Source organism: Sparus aurata, chromosome 19 (genome assembly GCF_900880675.1).
Source record: "Sparus aurata chromosome 19, fSpaAur1.1, whole genome shotgun sequence".
Classification (NCBI taxonomy): Eukaryota; Metazoa; Chordata; class Actinopteri; order Spariformes; family Sparidae; genus Sparus; species Sparus aurata.
Genome location: NC_044205.1, coordinates 21,408,272 through 21,430,725, shown reverse-complemented (window position 1 = coordinate 21,430,725; position 22,454 = coordinate 21,408,272). Strand labels below are relative to the sequence as shown.

Here is a 22,454-nt window from a genome sequence, read left to right as displayed (position 1 = left end):
CCTTTCCACCATTTGCTGACATTTTATAGCGCAAACAACTATCACTTAATTGAGAAAATAACTGATTGATTAACCTATTCGTGTTCTAGCAGCCTGCCCGGATGATAAACCATGTAGCCAACGAGATTTCAAGTCCAGTAATATATAGTTAATATAATTTTCAAAGCCCTAAATGTATTATTATTATTATGCAAGTTATGCAAAGTAGCTTTATGCACTTGCGCTTTGTATAGCCTGTTTTTCCACCTCAGCAATCGATTTTGCATGGCATGAAGTACATTAAAATAAGGAAATAAGAACTCCAATAGGTTTTTGCCCCTGTTACACTCAAGCACCTGGATATTTCCCCTAAAAAATATTGATATGTATAATCAATATTGTGTGAGCTTGGACCATGTGATCATATATGATGTGGACACATTGTGTTTTCCAGCTAAATGGGGCAGTGACAGGTCATCTGAAGGCTTACATTGACATTCAAAAATAGAGAGAAAAATAAATGAATAATTCAGTGTGTTCAAATTCCTAAAGAAGTTCTTGCAGAGCTTCTGACAGCTTATAACCTTTCAAAAGAGCCCAAAACCATACCTCCAAATGGAGGTTCAACAAAAGCTTTGAACTGACTTTGGGATAGACGTTACAAGATAATTTTACATAAATTATCAGGAACTGTCAAAAATGAAAACAATGGTTAGTTGCAGCCCTAAGAAAAGTGATTATTATGGATTAATGTGCCAATTATATTCTCAATTAATTAGTCTAGAAAATGTCAACAAAACAAAAATAATTGGAAAGAATTCTCATCACAATTTGGATTATTTTGTCCAACCAAGACTTTTAATTTACTATCATGAATGACGAAGAAAAGTAGCATTTTCTTAGACTTTACGATGCCAGAGCCAGCAAATGTTTGACATTGTTGTCCGAATATTGACTGAAATGATTAGAATATATTAAATCATTGAACCACTCCATCGTGCAATGGTTGCAAATCTACTCAGGTTATTCATGATAAATTTGAGCAACATTAACACATTCAAACACACGACTGCACCCTCTCAAGCAGCCAATTCGTGTCACTTTGTTTTTGTTAACTATGAATTATTTCCCATTTACATCTTCACATCTAATCCATGTAGAAATAATAGAGGCTGTAAGAGTCCCTGTAAACATTCTGAAGGAAGTGGATCAACTACAAACCTGCAAACGCACATAATTGTTAATAGTGTTTCGCTCACATTAAAGCAGCGATATACTGTAGTGGCATATGGTCTCATGCCTTTAAGGAGCGTTACATATACAGTGAGGATGTATAATGTTTTTCCTCCATATTGCAGTAATCAAGATGCTGTGTAAACAATACGAAGGCTGTTTTAGACATTTCAGAGCCGCATTATGAAAATTGATGTGCTTTCATCCATTATAATGCCTTCTGGAGATAAAACACAAAACAGTTCCTGTGTTAGTGAAAGATAAAGGCAAAGAAAAAAGCTCAAACATGCAGCCTCCCTGACCGCAATGTGACTCTGAAGCAAATTAATCTTAATTCTAGTGTTTGTAGAGGATTAAATAGAAAACCTGAAAATAAACAAAGAGAGGAAAACAAGTACCTCTCAAAAGCATTAAGTGTTTTTCTCATTTTGCCAGAATAATGGCCAATCTCCTGGATACGATGGCAGTTTTCGGATTTAACTATTCATGTCGACGGTGTACAAATCCTGGGCTCTTATTCTTGCAGCTAATAGGAGGGTTTACTCGGTCATTAGCGACTCTGGAAACTTCAGAAAGAAAGTATTTTCAGTCTGCTCTTTCTGCTTCAAGTAATGACCATCCATCCACCTTTTGCTAATCTATCATACAGCTGGAGAATGAGAGAGAGAGGGATTGCAGGCGCTGGGGGAAACGGCCTATATTTCTCCTCTTGACACTCTCCTTTTAAAGCGATTTCACTGAATCTCTTAATCAAAGCCTCGGTGCAGGAGAGGATATTCAGGATGGATGTTTTGCACTTAAACTAAATGAATCGCGTCTTTTGTCATTAGCGAGTCCTCCTTTGTTCCCCTCCCCTTATTGACAGTGTTGATAGAGAACCCTGTAGGAATGTGTGAGGAATGTCCTCTGTCATGTAAAGCCATTCGACTGGGAAGGACGCACCGTGGCCTTTAGTGGATGACACATTCCAGCGTCTCGTAGACAATGTCAGCTAATGATGAACAATCCTGTAACTGTCAAACTGCTGCTTGTATCCTGTGCTGCTTTCCGATTGCATTCTGGTTGAGTGTTATTGTTGGCAATGAAAATAGCCTGGCATAATGGTAGCTAATGGGGCTTTAATGGAGAGTGTCATAGAATAATCAATCTGAGGAGGAGAGCTGATGAACAGAAAACCCAACGCTAATGAATTTCTGCAACAATAAGACGAAATGTTGTTCCAACACTAACTCGTGAGATTCATTGGCAATTTACGTCAAGACAGGCGATAATGTAGGACCGTGGACTTTTGAATTTAATCCGTAAAAAAGCAGTCGTCTTTGTAATAAAATAACAATGGAATAAATTGGACTGTTTTTTTCAGCCTCAGATCTGGCCACAGTGCGAAACTAATAGATTCAGCACAAATCGTCTACATTACAGTATGTGTCCTTGCACTGTTGCATCCTTAGTCACAGAACATTCATGCCTAATGTTCAGAAAAAGGCCAGAAAATGGCAAGGGAGGCTGTGTGTGTCGGGGTTGGTGCGTGCGTTTTCCGAGAGTATTTTTCACCTCCTACTCCCAAACTCCCAGTGTTCCTGCGAAAGGTCTGAGTCACTCTTACTGACCTAGATGTCACCCAGCCTTTGCACCCTTACCAGATATTCAGCGGGAGCAGTGGACCAAGGTGGCTGGGGAGAAGGGGGGGTGAATTTGAATTGAATTTAGGGCCAAAAGCCCTCACTTGATGTGAAAAGACATCTCTATTTATTTCCAAAAAACATTTTCAACGGTGCTGACAAACATTAAGTGACACTGCTGCCACACCACAGCTAACTCCAAATGCTGTTGCTGCTACTTGTTCCGTCCAAACACTGTGTTCCACATTGCAGTAGGGTGCCAACAGCTTGCAAACTTCAGAGTCTCACTTTCTTCTGATTTGGTTTAGCACTATTTTTTATCGCAAACTGTGTTTCCCTTACACCCTCGCCTCCCCCCGTAGATATTAAATAACTTCATCGTGTTCCACTGCACCAGAAATAACTCGTGGACCCTCCATTGGCAGATAATAAGCAGACCTCCACAGCGCTCGATTGATTCTGGGCTCCCAGAAGGACCCTGGTGTAAGCAGCCATAATGAAGACAGCAAAATTATTTAGAGTATCTCAGATGAGCCTCTAGAAGCTTTTCTATTTGTTGCAGATTTGACTCCCTCGAGCTCTACGATCAATAGTACCTTGTTGCAGATGCTGAGAGAAAGGACTGTCTGGTCAGATTTGCGCTCAGGCTTTGCCACCGCTCTGATATCAACTGCGGGCTTTCGCCTGCCTTCTTCAATGAAGACGACAAACAATGTTTTGGTAAATGTTGCAGGAGGATTCATTTGCTTCCTTCATCTTTTGTTAAGATAATGCTTGAAATGCACAAAGCAGAAGACATTATATTGTGCATAAGAAATGTCTCTGTCAGGAGATGCAATTTTATAGAGAGCCCTTCAGGATTTGTATTCATCTGTGCTTTTGTTGAACAAGATGCATTACCCCGGTGTGTTGAGGGGCTGAAGTATATGGTTTTGAATCAGTTCGTTTCACTGTTTCCTGACAACAATGACCAAAATATGATATGGTGTTTTAACATTCACAGTGGTTAAACAGACACAACCTTGGAGATAAGAAAGAAAAAAAAGCTGTATCATAATTCTTTTTTAACCTGTCTTTTTCTAGAAATTACTTGGGATGCACAGATTGGGAAATTCTGGGCTAAAACCCATACTTCCGAGAAACAATTGGGCCAATATTCATTTTATTTATTCCTCCTATTGTGTTTGGGAAGCACACTTTCAATACAAATGTATGACTCAACCTTTACTATAGCCTACTTTAACAAACCTTTTCCCCTGATATACATACGGAAGAGGATTAGGGCCACTGTACAAAATGAGTTCCTCCAAGCTGTGGAATAAATAACTTCTGCATATACATCTACTGTGCACACCCAAAGAAAATTTCATTACTTACATAGCCTTACAAACCGATGGCAGATTGCCACTGGCTCATGAATGTGATACAGCTGATAAACATCTATCACTGAATCTCATCTTATTCGTCAATAGGCCAATGACCACCTGCAAGGCCAGTATCAGTGAAAACCAATGCTCAGCCAATGTATCTATGCATGCCGGTAAATGAACTTTGTTTTCATCTCGTCAGCATAAGCATGCTAATAGTCGAATTAACCCCAACAAAAGGGAAGAGAGGTGAGTGATCGGAGGTGAGGAGGATTGTATTTCACCAACGAGGGCTTGAACACATGCACTCACAGCTATCAAAACAATGAAACCAGATTCATGACCAGCTTTTAAACGACTACTGGTGGCTTGAGGTTTTAATGAAAGGGACATAATGGCATTTTATTAGCTATAATATGGTTATTTTCAACATACTTCATTGTAACTAATTTTTTAATGTGTCATAATGACTTATAACCTTTCAACAGTAAAATATAAAGTCACAAATTGCTGATGAGGGGTGATTCTTTTCATTAATTAACGCTGCTCATTTTTGCTATGTAAACGACCTTTGAGACTAGAGTAAAAAGGTGAGAGATAAATGCTTATCACTAGCTGTTCTGATATTAAGTTAATTTCCGTCTACTTTGAAGCAGCACCGGGGTTATTTCTGTCCTCCATTTCCTCCAAATGGAGGATATTCAGCATTTCTATCAACGTGCTGCTTTGGATGAGCAGTTACGAGCAGGAGCCAAACTCGGGGAAAAAAAAAAAAAACCCTCTTCCTCATATAATTTTCCAAATGTATGTCACAGGGAATATGTTTTTTAATCAATATTCACTTGTCTAACCCTCTTCTGCCTGCCCTCTCGGTTTTCAAACTATGGATCTGTCTCACTGTTATACAGTATGTATTACATTCTGCATCGAATTCTTCCTCCACAACCACGCCCTCCATCACCGCCGAGCACTTTTGCAGAGCACAGATCAATTACAAGCCGGCCTGCCAAGCGATCAAGTCTATAATAACACAGTCTCTCCATCTTGTTCTGCTGCAGTAAATTACCCGGGCTGCAGGACAAGCCTCATCTTTCCCTCCCTCAAACCTTGAGGGATCTTTATTAATGCCCAGGCTTTACATCAAATACAGTCAGGTGGCCTGGTAATGAGATCACAGCCAAGCCTGGCCTGATTTAAATGCTAAATACAGGTCGAAGCCAACCAATGACCTAAACATACTCCACCGGCTGGGTGTAATGAAAATCCAGAACCTGGTGTCGCAGGAGAGAAGCAGAGAGAAAAGGAGATGGTGTGTGTGTGTGTGCGTTTGGGTGGATGATGGGTAGGATTGGAGTGCGAACGAGAGAGAAGAGACATAGAAATTAAAAATTGGAATACAAATATCTATTCAGCTGTGTTTTGCAGAGGCGTCTGTGTGGAAAGCGTGGCAGTTACGGTAAAACGATTGGCTGCTCCCAAACTACCTTTACACATCTTCTCTCTGGCAGACAGAAGCCAGACAGACTGTTCCTCTCTGTTTTTCCCCCTCACCCCTCCCAAACACACCAATTACCCAGGCCCTGGGCAAAATCTGAGCTGTCTGAAAGTTGAAAAAGAAAAAGTAACAGATGAATAAGAAAACAACAAACTTGTGGTAATTAAACATCAAGGCTCTGGAAAAAGGAAGTGCTAATCCGCCCAACTCAGCTGATTCCACCATTCCAAAAGCATTTACACTTTCATTAAAGTGTGCAGCCAAGCAGAACAAAATCATTTAGAAGGCCCCGCATAAACACCAGAAGTGAACCTGTGGCTGTCTATGCCATGCAGTTCAGAATACAATAATTAGGACTAGCTGAGGCCACGACAAGATATTCACAGAGAGAAACTTCAGAGAGAAATTACATGCTTAGATAAAAAGTTTGGCGATATAAACAACTGTTAGCTCACTTTTTTTTTTTAAAAATAGGCACCAGACCGTTAAAGAGGTGTGATTCTTTTCGCACCTTTTCGCTATTCTGTTTGGTTCCTTCAAAATACACAAAAACACAAAGTGAGTGTTATGATGACAGAAAAAAAATATAAATTATTCTAAATCTGGTTTTAGCACATCACTTGTTAAATTGTTGCTGCTGACTGTTCCTCGAGTGGGTTTAACAGTGAGTTTTTTTCCTAATTAATGAAGGATTGTTAAGTGACTCTTTAAAGCAAATCCACCGTTTACCTCCTAATTAATTAATTATTTTGGGAAATGAGTGAGCTGTTATGATCTTTCATATTAGTCACAGCACCGTGTTTACTTGTTAATTACCATGAAATAAGGCTGCTACAAAAGTTACAATCCATCAGTTGTCCAGGCTTATATTTTCACCTGTTTCTGTCTATTTGTTGGCTGGTTTGTAGGCAGGATTATACAAAAAACTACTTGACAGATTTCCACCAAACTGGGATTAAAATGTTGTCTCATCTGAGTGCCATTCTAGTTTTTGTCTGATATTTAGAGTTCATTCTCAACCATGTTAACAGCAGTTGACAAAACAAACTCACCTCATGGTCATGCTCATTAAGAAGCTGTCATGGAGACTTCTATAATATTACATGAAGTTCATGATCAGATGGGGTTTGCTTGTTATGGCAGTGTAGATGTTTATATTTCCATTTTTCTGATTTGAGGATCATTCAACATTACAGGATCCTAAAGTTAAAGCAACATTATGTAACCTTTAACCCTAAAATAACAGCTTCAAAATAATTTGGATGGTACAGTGTCTTGTAATACCCTCCTATCATACGTTGCTGCACTGTGTAACATAGGTGAGAGGGAAGGATCACAGAGTTAAATACATGTTTACTTCAAGATAAACATTTTCAAGACATAACATTGTTATGATGTAATGAGATTTGTTAGGAGTTAGCACCTACATTATGTCTGACAAATTGATACAGACCTGGGATTGGTTATTTCAACAGTAGCACCAAGTAGTCCAAAGTGGCAGATTCTACGAGTTGTGTTGCTTTAATGAAATCCCATGCAACACGCTAAAAATGCTCCAGAAGCACAATAAAATTGATCTTGTGGTGAGAATGTTTGGTCAACTGCCATCTCCAACATCATGAACAAACATTGTAACTCGGCCAAAATGCGCAAGGAGCCATCAAAGTGCCAAAAGTGGAATTTAATTTTAAATCCATAAAAAAAACGATTTCCAATCTGTCAATTTCAGTCACAATCTGTCAATTTGCCAATCTGCTGATGAAGATCACATGATGTGTGCTAAAGCTCCAAAAGCCACTAAATAGGCCTTGGGGGAAGACTGTGTTGTCAACTTTTTTTTATCTGTTCAGTTTTTATCTAGTCTTCAGTCAAAAGCACAGTAAATGTAAATTAACCTACATTCACAAAGCAATACAACTAAATATAAAAATAAAAATGTTTACTGTATCTTAATTTTTTAGGTGATGAGGCAAGAAATAAAATATATGAATATATAAATAAATATGAATAAGTAAATATGCATTTTAAATAAGTCATTGAGAATTACATAATTATGAGGCTGATTTCACTTGCTGTAAGAGCTTGCGTGTGTTGGTAAAGTATTTTGGCTTTCAATGACTACAGGGCATTTACTATACATCATGACTACAGCACTCTGTGAAGCGACCCTATCTATTAATGAAATCAATTATGTAAGGAAAACTTGCTTATTAATGTCAGCCACAAAGGAAAAGCAGTCCACTGGGTGACAGGAATTATTTCTTTTCTTTTTCTTTTTTTCCCCTTTACAGTTCATTAAGTTTTAAAATAAGAAAATCAATGCATGGAATCCATAAAGTCGGCAGTGGTTTTGAGTAAATGCATTCAGTCAGTGGGCAGCAGTATGAGTCAGTCTGAGTCAGTCTGAAAGCTCACACTGCTACCACTCCCACCTGCTTCACTGCTATTGGCATTATGTATTTATTTTTTAATGATTGTGTTTTTCTGAGGGCTGAGTGAGCATGGCAGTGATGCGTGCGGGGAGTGTATTGACAGAGGCGGTAAAGGGGAAAGAGGGGGGGGGGGACCTGAAAACTCAGAGTTTTATAAGAGTGTCTTCGTAGCACATGTCTCTGCTGTGACTGGTTTCATCAAAGTCAACACAGTATTTGGTTGAGTGGCATGATCATTCTCTGCAAATTGCTGGGGCAAATTGACTTTCCCTTCAGTGCATATAGCACTATCACTTACAGCATTCCCCGCCAATGCCAGGAAATAATGGCAGCGTGTCATTCGGAGTGTATCCATGGATTGATCTCTCAGAGTTTACTTCTGACAGCAAACCTTTTGCAGACAGATGCAGGTGATCGTGTATGTAGAGATGAGCTCCCTCCATGTCTGATCAGCAATCTAAAATGGCCCAAGGCTTCAACATCCCTGCCTCGAACCAGTCAGTCAGTGAGAAACTCAGGGGTAATGTCGGCGAGCACTAGCAAAGATGTTGAAGGGGGTGAAAAATAACACTTCAGAACACGCTGCAGAATTTGAACACAGCATGTATGTTTAATTTAGTCTAGTTTTCTTCTCAAGGTGCACCTACTTCTGAGACCATCAAAGACAACATTGCCTCGCTGGTGGAGCAAACAGTATTTTTTAATGTGTTGACAGATACGCTGCAGATGAAGCACCGATCCTGCAGATAGTGCACTGCCTGAAACCAAAGGATGTATCCAGCTGGCGTCAGTTCTGTAGTCTACTGCGACTAAACACTGCAGAAAACTCAAAAACCCTACCAGTATATTTGTCCCAATACTAGTCAAAATATCTCTTTACACTTCATGTAACAATCACCTGGAAAGTAGCATTTCAGCGAGATATAGGAATCCTGTTTATAGAGAACTTTTACTTGTTTGTTTTCTTTATGTTTTTCTCCAGATTTTGAAAGTGGCTTAGTCTTAGTGAAGTCTCTCTGGTGAGGAAGGATCTCTGATTAATGGTCTTACCTATGTGAACATACTGCAATAGTTATGTAGCCAACCAGATGACTATGGTGTTTGGAAGAAATACTTAGCGTGGCTCTTCCTTGGGTGATGTATTGTAAACAATTATAGCTGACGTCACAGCCAAATAACCATCTTCAATGTAATATTGTGTTTGACGGTGCAAATGGAGAAAGTACTCTGTCCACAACTGCTTATATTATTTTTTACAAAAAGTTCTACAGGAGCTTTTAAAAGTTGCATTCTTACTCAAAAATTGACACATGGGACATCTTATTTCAAAGGTCTCTCAGCGGGTGCAGTGGAGGCAGTTTGGATTTCTACTTTTACATGTGTAAATGTGAAAGTTTGAGACTGATGAGTATATGAATAACATGTCCAATGTCCAAATGACTCCTGCGGACAGTAAATAATGTGAGCCTAAGAAAAATACAGAGAGATCTATAAGTAACATGCGATCAAGTCTGTACAGTCTGTACAAAAGTAATTGTTATTGAAGGTAATTTTTAAATGTTTACAGGCTACTCGTGGTAGATTCAGTGTCCTATGATATTAAAAGGAGGAGTGATGTCAAGACAATTTAATGGGAGAACCTGCATTTTCTCCTGATCACCGGATCCAATACGAATCCATCCATGAATCCATTTTGTTTCCTCTTGTAACACCTGCAGGACGTGACACTGGGGGCGTGGCTAAAGCCTCAATTACACCTTTGATTTTGAATGTCGAGATTGTGACGTAATTGTGATAGATATCAGACTTAGAGTCGAGATCGTGACACCTCTACCAATTAACGTCACTGTGGTGTTATTTTATGAAAAGAACCGTTTAACTCAATAGATGTTGAAAACCTTTAAGCTTAATAACTCTGAACTTTCCTGAAGGCAGATAGAATGATATAATTCTAGGCTCATGAATAAACCCAGCGTGACACCTCCATTAGTCCTCATATGCCTGACAGCTGGTGCAGATTGATCCAGTAAACACAAAAATTGGAAATGGCTTAACTTGACAATTCTTAAAGCTAATAAAAGAGTTTGGGTTGATGTTGATGTGCATTGATGTGGGTGCTCAATGGGCCTGCCTCTAAAGATTATATCATTATTTAGAGCCAATATCAGCCACATGCAGGGGTCCTCTTGATTCGGTAACATAAGTGCAGGGGAAGAAGTGACGATACATGCCAATTCATTTTCTCTATGTTCAAATGTGGCCTTTGCTTCAAGCCACTAATTAATACAGAGTATCCTTGCAGTTGAATGGTCTCGTCCTTATCCTCGATGTGCAGGTACACAAACAATCAATGCTTGCCAAGTGCCTGTTCGCTTTTTAATTAGGCCTGCTTTCAAACGTATTACATCTGAAACACACTGTGTTCCTCTCCGTGTCCGACAACCAGCATGTGGCTAGATTACACCCAATACTTACAGTGCAGCACATCCATCTACAACACAAAGCAGGGGCTCTGAAACTGATATCATCAGTGGGCTTGCACCGCCTCAAACTGCACAGTGTCCAGTCCTGTCCAGGAAGGAGACAAATGACAGGTAAATACAGCAAACGGCCTGCCACTGTACTGATATGCTGCCCATTTTTCATTTCATAATAACAATGCAGGGGGAGAGTCCCTCTTTTAGGCCTGCTGGTGCGTGAATGACTTGGGGAGGAAATAGGCCCAGTAATTATTCTTTCCTCCACTTGTCCCTCCTGTCGCGTCCCACCTTCGCTCACTCACTGGAGATACAGGCTATTGAATCCTGATGAAATCCCAGCACAACAATAGCTAGCATACTAGTCATGCAGCCATCACTGTGTTCAAGCAATTGTTCCTGGCCGAACATTGTATCTGACACAGAGGGATAGCAGTTATTGGAATTTCAATCATGCAGTCGATATATGGCATGTGGCGAGCTGCATGAAGCAAACGATATGCAAGAACCAGTGGATTAAAGCTTTCATATAGGTTTCTAGCTGATAGGAACAATATCAGTCATGCAGTGCACTGCATCCTTTCTGAGCTATGGCAGTATCATTTTATTAGTCAAAAAATGCACAACGTGAAAATCCTGAACAGTTAATTGAATGTCAGAACATGACAAAGACAGGGGCTCACCTTGGACTGAATGCAAATGCCCTATAGCATAAATTCATGTCTATATCTACTTAACACAAGTGAGTCACAGTGCAGAGACAGGGGAATTATAAAAAGCAGCAACCCTGGCCTTTACTAGGCTAATATACATATGTAGCAATGTCCCAGAAGAGACAGGAGGACGGCTGTGTTATATTTACATCCTTTTCTTGGCACAACAGAATCTGAAATAAATGTCCGCTGACCTGTGGAAGGCCGTTGTCCTAACCACAGAAATAATTCCACTCTCTGATGGTCTTCACGAGTGCATGAAAAGAATATCAAACAGAATAAATATCCATTATTAATATGTACTGTCCTGTGCACAGACTTTAAACAATCACACGTGGGGCTTTCATCTCTAGACAAAAACAAATGAATGTGCCTTCCAGTTGTTTGGGTGTGCATCTGTGAAAACCTGCTGTCCGCTGTGGTTTAAACTAGAGGATTCGATGCATTGTGTATGCCCCTGTGCGCGTACGTGTCTGTGTTGGTGCAATAGAAAAATAAAAAAAGAGAAAGTATCTTTGTGAACACACAGGAGAAAACAATAAAGCGAGCGGGAGGGAGAATGTTCCAGATGGCAATGCTGCTGTTCAGGGGGATGTTGACAGTAGGCCATCGAAAGGCAAGCCAGCTGGGGGAGGTCAGACTTTCTTTCCTCTGGGACTCCACAGCCTCACAGGGAAGATCAGTGGACAGACAGACAGACAGACCGACCAAAAGACAGAGCACCGTTGTGTGATAGGTTCAAAGGCCAAGGCCAAGGGTACAGCTGCCTCATATCGCTGCAGTCCTGCTTCACCACTTCCCTAGTTCACAATGCATCACTGTCTCTGACAATCCCATGATTTCTATTTTCTACGCAGCATCTCAAACATTTTCTACATTGCTATTCAGTAATCTCCCCCATATGTTACCCACATCACTATTTTTCCTCCAAGCTTTAACTCTAAATTGACACATTTTCCAGTCTTGTCATGCTTCATCCCTTCCATCCCGTTCACCAACTCCTACTACATTCCACAGTCAAGAAACCTCACCAGCGGCCAACGCACTCGCCCTTGCCATGTGCCCTCGGTTCCACATGGAGATATGGGACGGTATTAGGGTCACCCCCGAGCAGCAGAGAGAGCCTGGGGAAAGCCTGTCATGACCAATGACTTGGAAGGACTTTCAATGCCGAACTGCGTCGGTGGAGGCATGCAGCCAGTTGGAAGCAACAAAACAAGCAAAGAACAGCACATCACAAAAAAGGCCACAAGCATGTTTTGGTATGTGACCTGCCCTGCTTCCAGGTCATCTCAGAGCCAAGTTGGTAGCTGGCCTTTTTAATTCATGATACAAAGGCTGATGACAGTAACATAAATAGAATAAGACATAAATGATAAAGGAGGTGATGTAGTTTCTGGTAGGGTGATTCAGCATGTATATCCACCTTTCAAACACCTCCACTGCTCAAGCTCTGCCCTAGGTCAGGTATGTAATGTGATGTTTGAGCGTATTAGTACACAGTGGGTCTTCCACCTTTGTTTATAGTCTGCAGGTTCAGCCCACACATTCTCTGGACATAAATTCACATCACAGCAGCTGCAGCCTTGGCCGCACACGGCAGCTCTGGTTTTCCCATTCTGCTGCAACTTCACACTTGTTTCATTCAAGGTCCACTGACTTTGTATGCCCTTAGTCCTTGTCCAGACAACGTGTAACCTTGCATGTATGACATGGTCTGACAGACTCAAGCTGAAAGTGAGAAAAAGGAAGGCAGGGAGAGAAAGAAAGAGCTGTCAAAAGTCACTAAAGGTGCTAAAACACAGACTACTCTTAAATCATAATGTCACCATCTCCTTTCCTTTTACAGAATACCAAAAAGAAAGGCGAGAGATAAGAAAACTGAAGAAATAAGGAACACCTGATGTACACTGTGTTCTGTCCATTTGCCTGAAAAAAAGAATCCGGTATCTTAACATCGACAGTCTAAATTAAAAAGGTCAGAATTTTCCTTCAAATGAAAACTAACTGAAAAGATCCTGACTCATTGTTTCCAGTCAACTGACGTTTTTTTCTTCATAATCAGCTCTGGTTTGTGAGTTGAAAAGCAATGAGATGGTATTGCAGCTGCATTATTCATAGCTCCCATCGATGTTAGAAATGCCTCGAAATACCATGGAGACAGTCCCATAACCATCAGCTCCCACTGTTGGGTCTTTTCAGGTTGTTCTTGGTTCCATAAATCTGCAATCTTGACAGTGATAAGCGTATGAAATTGAGGTTATTCGTGAAAATTTGTTGCGGTTTTGTAGGTGTTTTCAATCTAATTTATGCACAAATTGATTAGTTTCGACAGTAATGTAAAACACTGGCACGGCATTTGTCTTTGTTTGCTGTACTGAACACTAATTTCTGACCTATCAAGGGGGCACAAAGGAGGGAAGCAGTTTCCAATTATGCTTCATTACAACCACCCATCCCTGAAAATGATCAGTGTGGACCATAAACCTCGGTGAATGTGGCTTTAAGTCTTGCCCAGTGAAGAACCTAACAAATATGACCTTTGTGAGTATGCAAATCCTTAAATCAGTCACTGCAGCCATTAAATTGTTAACAAGCACAGTCCTTCCATTTGCTCCCTATGCTGCCCAAGTCTGGTTGTAAACAGGCTATTAAAGGGTCTGTCTCTGCCTCAAGCGGCCTCTGGCCTTGGGCTCAAAGCGCCAGCACTGGAGCTCTTAATGAAGCGGAAAATTAAAAGGTTTGCTTGGACATTGAAAGCTTGTTTCCCTCTATGAAGGGTTTGTTTTTTATTCCTGTTGCTTTACTCGCTTCCCGTCACCACAGCCCCTCCACCCTCATTTCACAATCATACTCAAATAATCAAAGGTCACAATCAAATTAATTCACAAAGTGCTTCAAATGTAACAGAAATATGGTCAAGTGGCTGAGCCTGTCATTACTGCACAGGCAAACAAGCCCACAAATACTCATGGAAATTTAACTAAATTAAAATTCCAAAAATGATGACATGGTAGAATGAAAAACTAATATCAGATGTAGAAATGTGGGGCCTTGATAAAAGTTATTTGCATACCTAAGTGGATTTTTAATAAAGCATTGTTGCAATGACATGCTCTGCGTGTTTCTAGAGTTCCTTGGGGTCTGTCGCTATACTCAAACCAACCACAACACAGAGGTCTCATCAGAATATTATATCTAGAGGCTTCATAAAACTAATTTGAATACTTTAGTAAACGTTTAATAAAGTCTTGTGCAGTAGAAGTGTTATGACATGCTGCATGTGTTTCTGGAGTTCCTTCCGGTGTGTTCTATTACTCAACCCAACCAGCACTCTGAGGTCTCGTCGGATCTAATATGTGGCAGCAACTGCTGTACATCATGAAATAAGTGACTGTATGTAGCACATTAAAACTGTCACCGACCAACCTTACCAGAGGGCCACAGCTCAAAAGAAAAACAACATTAACATCCTGTTGACCTATTGCCATGAAATATTTACAAGGTTGTTTTATGCTGCTACTATATTATACACCAGGCTCCCACTCACTCTGCTGTCAGACAGGAGAGTGTATCTCATGCTCAAACAACTAGCCAGGTGCTGAAGGCCCTACCAGTGGCCAGACCCTATGTCATTTCTAAATGCCACTTTCAAGCTTTTTTAATAACTGCAACCACAGATATCTCATCACTATCCCACGGGGCCACTTAAAATCTAAGGGCCAGCTGAAAACATGCTTAGTCTTTATATCTTGCCATTTTCAAGAGAGGGAATCTTGGTCTCGGGGGGTCTGAAATGACCTGTAAAGTACAGGAAGTAGTTTTCCAAGGGGAAATGTGACAGGCATCAATATCACCGAGAGCTCTAATTAAATTCTAAAAGCTCAACACCAAGTGCGCTTCAAATACCTTTGAGCGAAGCAAACAGGCTCAAAAAGTACTTTGATTGGTAGCCAAGGGACGTGAAATTTTTTGCCAAAGGTAACGGGAACTCTGCCCTGAAAATGGCACGCTGACCTCTTGAATTGACCTCAATCACTCGAGCCTGCTGCGTCCCACAATAGCCTCAACTTTTGGCAGTTTCCCTGCGTTACCACGGTGATGGCCTGATTTGGAAGAGGTTGTGGGAGTAGGGAATGCGGTCACTTGTTGTAGAAAAGGACCTGGGACTTCAATCCAGTAATTTGGCCTGTGACCCTCACTTCCTGCTTTGTTTGTGTTGCTGCACCAAGTGAACATCTAAATTGGCTTGGCTTTTGTCTTGCCTTGTATTGCCGGAAGCACTGAGGAAGAGGACTTCATGTAAATGATGCTATCTGTCCAGAGCGTCTGTTTGGTGGATTGTTTCACCCAAATCACAAATATATAGCTGTTTTCAATCTATGTGGTATGCAGAAATGTAGATAATTTTTCATTCTGTGTGCACGGGTTTCAAGGAACTTGAAGATTTAAGCTGGTGCCCCAGTACAATGCGGAGGGGATGGAGTTTTATCTGCGGTGCTCAAAGCTTCAAAAATGACATTTGAAAAGCTCAACAGCAACATTTCTTTGTAGAAATAAGGTCCTGGTTACTCTGGATAATCCGCAGTCTTTGCTGCGAACAGTTTTATTGGAAGCTGTTTTCTGAAGAAAAAAACAGTCTAGGAAATTGCCCAGAGCATTGTTTCTGGAAGGATGCATTGCTGTTGATTTTTTTTTTTTTACCACATAACATTTTTAGTGCTTTCAACAGCACAAACAAAAACATTGCACTCATCTTCATTGTGTTAGGGTGACAAGCAGACTTCTTGGGCCTCAGACCTAAGCACATACAGGGTTCTCCCCAGAAATTCTTAGTATAGCGGCGCACCGTCTGTCCGGGGGGGGGGAGACACGGACGTACGGACAGCCGGTCATCAACTCCGTCAGCCGGGGGACGGACGGACGCTCATCGCCGTCAGCCGGGAGCTCCTAGCCGTCAACCGGGGGACGGCGGACGGACGGACGGACGGACGGACGCTCGACACTGTCACGCGCGGAGTATAGCGGCGCTGACCGAGCGGTAGAGCGCCGCTGTTCCACCGTCTGGGGAGAACCCTGACATACAAGTGGAACTACCTGCATGATACTACTGGAGGGGAAGACAGAAACTATGTTGGGTTTTTTTTTTGTTTCCCTGAAGTTGCTACTTGAGTTCTGCTGGTATAGGTGTACGAAATCTGTTGGTGGAAGCCACAGCAAAATAAAACAAAAAAAACAATATAGCAAGGAGTCTTTGTCTGTCCATCAGTTTGTCCATCTATGGTTTGTTATTCCCATATCTTCGAGAACCGTTAATCTCATCTACTTTACACATGGCAGCTCCGTTGCTGAAGATCTCTCTCACGTGATCTCTTGGGGAAGCAGACTTAAACACAATGGAGACTAGCATGGTTCAACAACTTGCTGTTCTAAGGTGGTGAAGTGGAAATAAAACAAGATTAAACTAGTCTGGGTGAGTAGGGGTCAACATGGATTTTCTATTCTTCAGCAACAACTGGAGGTGAGATATTAAATTTCTGTGACTAGTAGAATGCTAACTAATGTAAACCTCAAGGGCTTAAATGTTAACTGTTTGGCAGCAGCAGCAGCTGCTCCAGGAAGTCTGTCTCATTGGTTGCTGTTGTCAGATGTAATCATCCTGATTTAAATTGTTTGTTTGATATTACCCAACATATAATACATAGTGGATAATTTACTTGTAGAATATTTACATTTGGAATATTTTGTTATTTGTCACACATAAAAGACTGTATATGACTCTATGAAATGCACAATTTACAACTAACATTGCCTTGGGTGTCTCTGGAGAAGATAATTTGACAAGGATATTTGACAGGGAACACACCTTGAATATTCAGTGAAACACTTTCCATAAAGCCTTGCTTTGGCCAACCACAGGGTACGATGATTTATCAAACAAAACAATGCAGTGTAAAAACTAATTTGCAGCTTTTCTTTCTAAAGACAAACAAAGCACTCGAAATCTCCCTCTTAGGCCTGGGCGATAAACCGAAAATTTACCGATACCGAAATTTACGACGATAACCGACTTCATTTTGCCCATGTCGGTATATTCGGTGTCATAGGCATAACATCCACTAGGGACAGGGGACGTGTCCCACCTACTTTCCGAAATCCCGTTTTTGTCCCCCCCACTTTTATTTAATCCAGCGGAACGCAGTAGCTCTCAAGCTCTGATACTCAAACATTAGGTCCACTTGATTAATCTACCCAGCATATGTGCTTATTTTACATTAATTTGATGGCAAACCCCGCCCGCTTATGCACCACCAGCTATGCCAGGTTAGTAATCAAGTGAACCCACTCTCGCTGTGAGACGCGGACAGTTTGTGTAATGATGCTCGTTCAAAGGCTGCAACAGGCCACTGTCTTCGGCCGGGCCGGTCCATTGATCAAACATTTGTGTTTTGTTTTTTATTCACTCAAAATAATGACTGTATTTCCAGCTAGAAAACGTACATCTCTCTCCTCCCTCCATTGTTGTTTGCATTTGTGTCTCTGCATGGTCTTACACGTGAGTGTCCTCATGCTGAAAAACGTGACTTCTCGCATATATGACGTCACTCCCCGAGACGCAAGAAGAAAGCCAAAATATATATTTTTACTAGGGAAAATGACAAAACTAATATAACGCACAGTGACTTGAATAAGTAACTTTAATGTGATTACTGGTTCGGAAATATTAACGTGTTAGATTACTCATTACTGAAAAAAGTGGTCAGATTAGAGTGACGCGTTACTGGCATCACTGATTGTGTAGCTTAAGTGCAACATGGAGCATGAAGATGTAAAGTGGGCCATGATAATAACATTTGTCGGCTTTGTCGAGTACATTAAGTGCGGCACTTGTTGCATTATTCATTAAGATTTCTGTAGTTCAAACAACTCGCAACTGTAGTCGAGAACGTCAGTTATAACAGCCCACGTATTAAACTGTTGTCGGTTTTAAATCGGTCTCGGGCTCATAATTACATTCAATGTGTCAGGCCGGGCTCGGACACAACTTGCACAGGCTCGGGTCGGGCTTGATTCTAAGCTCTACTCGGGTCCAGCTGCGACTTTACTGAGGTTCACCCAGTGTGAGCAGCAGGAGGACGGTTAGTTCACCTCCGAGAACATGGCACTGAATCGCTGGAAACTGATTTAGGGAACGTCATCAAATGACTTAGCTTAAATATATTAATACAAAATAATTGCAGTTCTTTCAATATCTTCCATGACATGGGGCCCTGTGACTCCAGCAGCAGATTGTATTAGTAAACTGGACGAATGAGACACAGCTATGTTTATTGTACTTTAGTGCTGCCTCTATTTTATATGAATATTAATATGCAGAAATCTAAAATAAAAATATCGAGGTGAGTTGCTCAATATATCGTGATATTGATTTGAGGCCATATCGCCCAGCCCTACTCCCTCTAGTAGAAAAACTATCATGATTAAAGAGCTGTATGGATATTCTAATACTCCACCTTAGTCACTGAACACATCCACTGAGATGGTGGATCATTTTAAAGGCAAGCAGAAAGAACTGTTCATGGCCTGTGTTATCCGTCAGTGTGTATATAGTATAGTTGGAATCTTTTCCCTGGACAGAAGAGGATGAGTTCTACCTCTTTGCTCTCTGCAATTTTGGCCTATTGGGAACAGATGCCATCTATGTTCGTGGCATTGTACAAGATGTTCCTTTGCATAAGAGATTTCCCTGCTGATGTTGTCCTGTCATTTCCTTTCTTGTCCGTAATATAATGTGACGATGTGGTGTCCCACACAACATGTTCCATCTGAGAAGCCCCGTGTCCCGTGTCTCCACCCACCCACCCACACAGCCAAGCTGTGATGTTCTTCAACACCTAAAGCTGTTTCAGTGATGGTGCGAAGTAAAAAAAAGGGAGAGAAAGGCTTTTGCAGTCCTGCACCAGGTGTTATCTGAATATTTCAAGTGCAAACACGTTCAAGACACATTTACTTGACTACAATGACAAACCACAGAACAGCATTCAAAACAGAAGTCAAACATGTGAAACATGAAGTTGGAAAGGTCAATTTTTAACACTTGAAAATACAAAGTCTGTATTTTGTAATGAAACTGAACTTGGCCCAACACAACTCTGATAATGTGGGCCTGTAAACCATTCAGCTTTTGGGTCAACACATCTTTAATACTTGACCAGATTTGTTATGTTGAGTTATGTTTATGCAATATTCACCTTTGAATGGTAGCAGAGTACAGCTCCAAGAAAAAAAACTCACGGAAAGATCACAGGAACAGTATTATTCTAAATAGATAAGCACCTATATAATAATCTTGACTTGTATCTAATGATACAAACTTAACAACACATCGAAGAACTTTTTCATCTATTTGTTTCCATCATGGATAATGTGAACATATTGAGATCATAAGAATGGGTGACAAACGTGTTGTTACACACTTTTACGCAGTTTACTGGCAGGCTAGTTTATTCCTTAAGCACTGTTTTGTTACTCACTATTCTCACGGGTATAATAATGTGCCTCAGGTTTTTATTTACTCTGCAGGTATTGTTACATTAACAGTAAAAACGCTCCATTAAGACACTGTAACTCTGTTTGTGTTCTGTAAACACAGAAGATAAACTCCAACTGGCAGTTTCCATCAAGACAACACTCTCATTTCAATGAAGGTTAGAAAAGAAAAACACATGGCAAGAGCAAGTGCTACAGGAGCAGAGCAGCTGCTGGTAAGTATTTATGTCAGAACGTATGTGTTTCTACTGAATGCATTTATTTCTACAGTATGCAGGCAAACTGCTTCAGGCACTGCTGCTAATTAAAAGCTAGAGCCAGGTTAAAAATGTTGAAACCAGGTCTCATAACAAATCCGAGCAGAAGCTTAAGAGACTGTGTAAATACCGTCCAAAAATTGCTGCCAGTACTCACAAAAACATAAATATAGAAACAAAACATCATAGAGCAATATACCAAATATCATCCTGTAGGAAACCAAAGATAAGCTGTTATGCAGCCTGACATCTTCCGTTGTCAATTGAACTGAAATTGCTTTACTAATTTCAATGAAGGCTGACTGTGCACTGGGAATTGTTTTTTTCTGCTCTCTGAGCCTCAAGATTAAGGGTGATATTTTAGTGTGTAATTTTTAATCTTTTCTACTATAGAAATATTAGTGCAGTTGCTGACATTAACTTTTCCAAACAATGTTTCTCTGCACCAGGGGATTATATTTATCATTTTTGCCATCTTAGTGCTTATCTTAGTGCTGTTAAAGATTAAGCCAGCCGTAATGTCCTTTATAAAACACTGGTTCTCACTTTTATATCCCCATTTCTGTCTTTTTGGGGGCCCTATGCAAGATGGTGTTTGGGGGGGCCTATTTTGTCAAACTACAATGGATAGATTCCTAACCCTTTGAGGTTATTCACAAAGATGCAACAATCTATTACATTTTAAGAGGAAAACAGGCTAGAGTCATGAACATCGCTCTCAAATTAAAATCAGATATCTCTCAAACACGTTGACCCACCCTAGCAAGTTGAAATGATAGAAAATGATTATACAAGGTAAACAATGGGGATCCTCTATAGGTCAATAAATGAAACTGATGCAGTGTTCCTCAAAAATGTTTATTTTAAATTGTAAAACATCTTTAAACTTAAACGTCCTGTTCCGGTGGTGGTGAAGATGGCCATGCTGCGTGCTGGTCAGATGGTACTGAAAGCGGCCGTGCTGCTTCCTGGTCCATGGCTCCAAAATATTTCAGAATTGCTCCTGCAAAGACAAAACTCCTCAGGTTACCAAGCAAAATCGATCCTAATCAAACATTTATACTATATAACTGAGTTATGTTACACTAACGCAGAAATTTGTAGGGATGTCCCGATCAGATCTGCAGGATCGGGATCGAGCCGATCTGGGCATTTTTCCGCTGATCGGAATCGTCAATTTTGAATGTGGACCCAAGCCCGGTTTTTTTTGTTTTTAACGTCAGAGCACAATTTGTGGCAGAACGCAGACGCGCGCGTGGCGTTACTCTGGCAAACCTGTGAATAAAGTGTCTGAAGTGTGGAAATAACATCAATTAGAAAGCAAAAGCAGTCCAACGGCAACATGTAACATCTTCTATATGGCCGTTTCGCGGAGCTGCATTTTACCACTCATTTGATACAGCATACAAAACAAAAACTCAAAGAATACAACATGTTCACTCGAGAGTACAGGCAAGGAGACCAAAGCAGCAAACAGTCATAACTTTCAGTTATGAGAAATATCCTCAGCGACATGTCCACAAATAATACAGAGAGGGTCATCAAATTAATCGCTCTGGAAAACCAGCTCATCTCCGTGGTAGAGGATCAGGGTTTTCTTCGTCACCTGGAGTTTTTGAATCCCCGGTATGCCCTACCATCTCTGCATTACATTTATTCCACTTTCGAGTTACAACATGCCGGTATATGCGCACTAGTTTCGTGGCAGGCAATCCAGGTGATGCTGAACGCGTTAATAGACAAGCAATGTGTCCACGTCATTTTATGTGACAACGTAAAGTACATGAAATAAGCAAAGGATGATATGGAGGTACCAAGCGTGAGCTGCGTCTCACACACACTTCAGCTGGCTGTACACGAGGGTCTGCTGTCACAGTGCAGCATCACACACTCACCTGCTAACACAAGGAAGGTGGAGGCCAATGTTGTAATAGCATATGCAGAATAAGAAAGAGCCATATTAAAGTATATACTTTGTTTCAACAAAATAATAAAAAACCTATTAAGGAACAGCTTAGATGCAGGTCCTTTTTTTCTTAATGCAGCTGTATTATCTAGGAAAATATTAGTTAAGGCTAAGTATCGGATGGGGACTAGGTATCGTCAGATACTAAATATTAAAGGACTCGAATCGGGATTGGGGTAAAAAAAACCTGATCGGGACATCCCTAGAAATTTGTAATCTGTTTTTATATTAAACATTGCTATATACAGTAGTGTACCTTAAAAGCATGCACCCAACTTCAAAGTTGTCACTTTTAAGCAGTTTGACACGTTAGAAAGAGTTAGAAAATGAAGATAAATGGCTGAAAAGCACTATGTGATACTG

General features: G+C 40.7%; 1 long non-coding RNA gene across 7 annotated transcripts in view; it reads right to left on the bottom strand.

The window, feature by feature from the left end:
* The window catches only part of LOC115569660 (uncharacterized), a 281,040-nt gene that overhangs the window by 221,175 nt on the left and 37,411 nt on the right, over window positions 1-22,454 (bottom strand). For 5 of the 7 annotated variants that reach the window (XR_003981589.1, XR_003981591.1, XR_003981587.1 and 2 more), the window contains exon 2: window positions 10,604-10,696. The exons of the other annotated variants lie outside the window; for them this stretch is intronic. This is a non-coding gene — a long non-coding RNA (uncharacterized LOC115569660). The remainder of the gene's footprint in view (window positions 1-10,603; window positions 10,697-22,454) is intronic. 7 annotated transcript variants of the gene reach the window in all.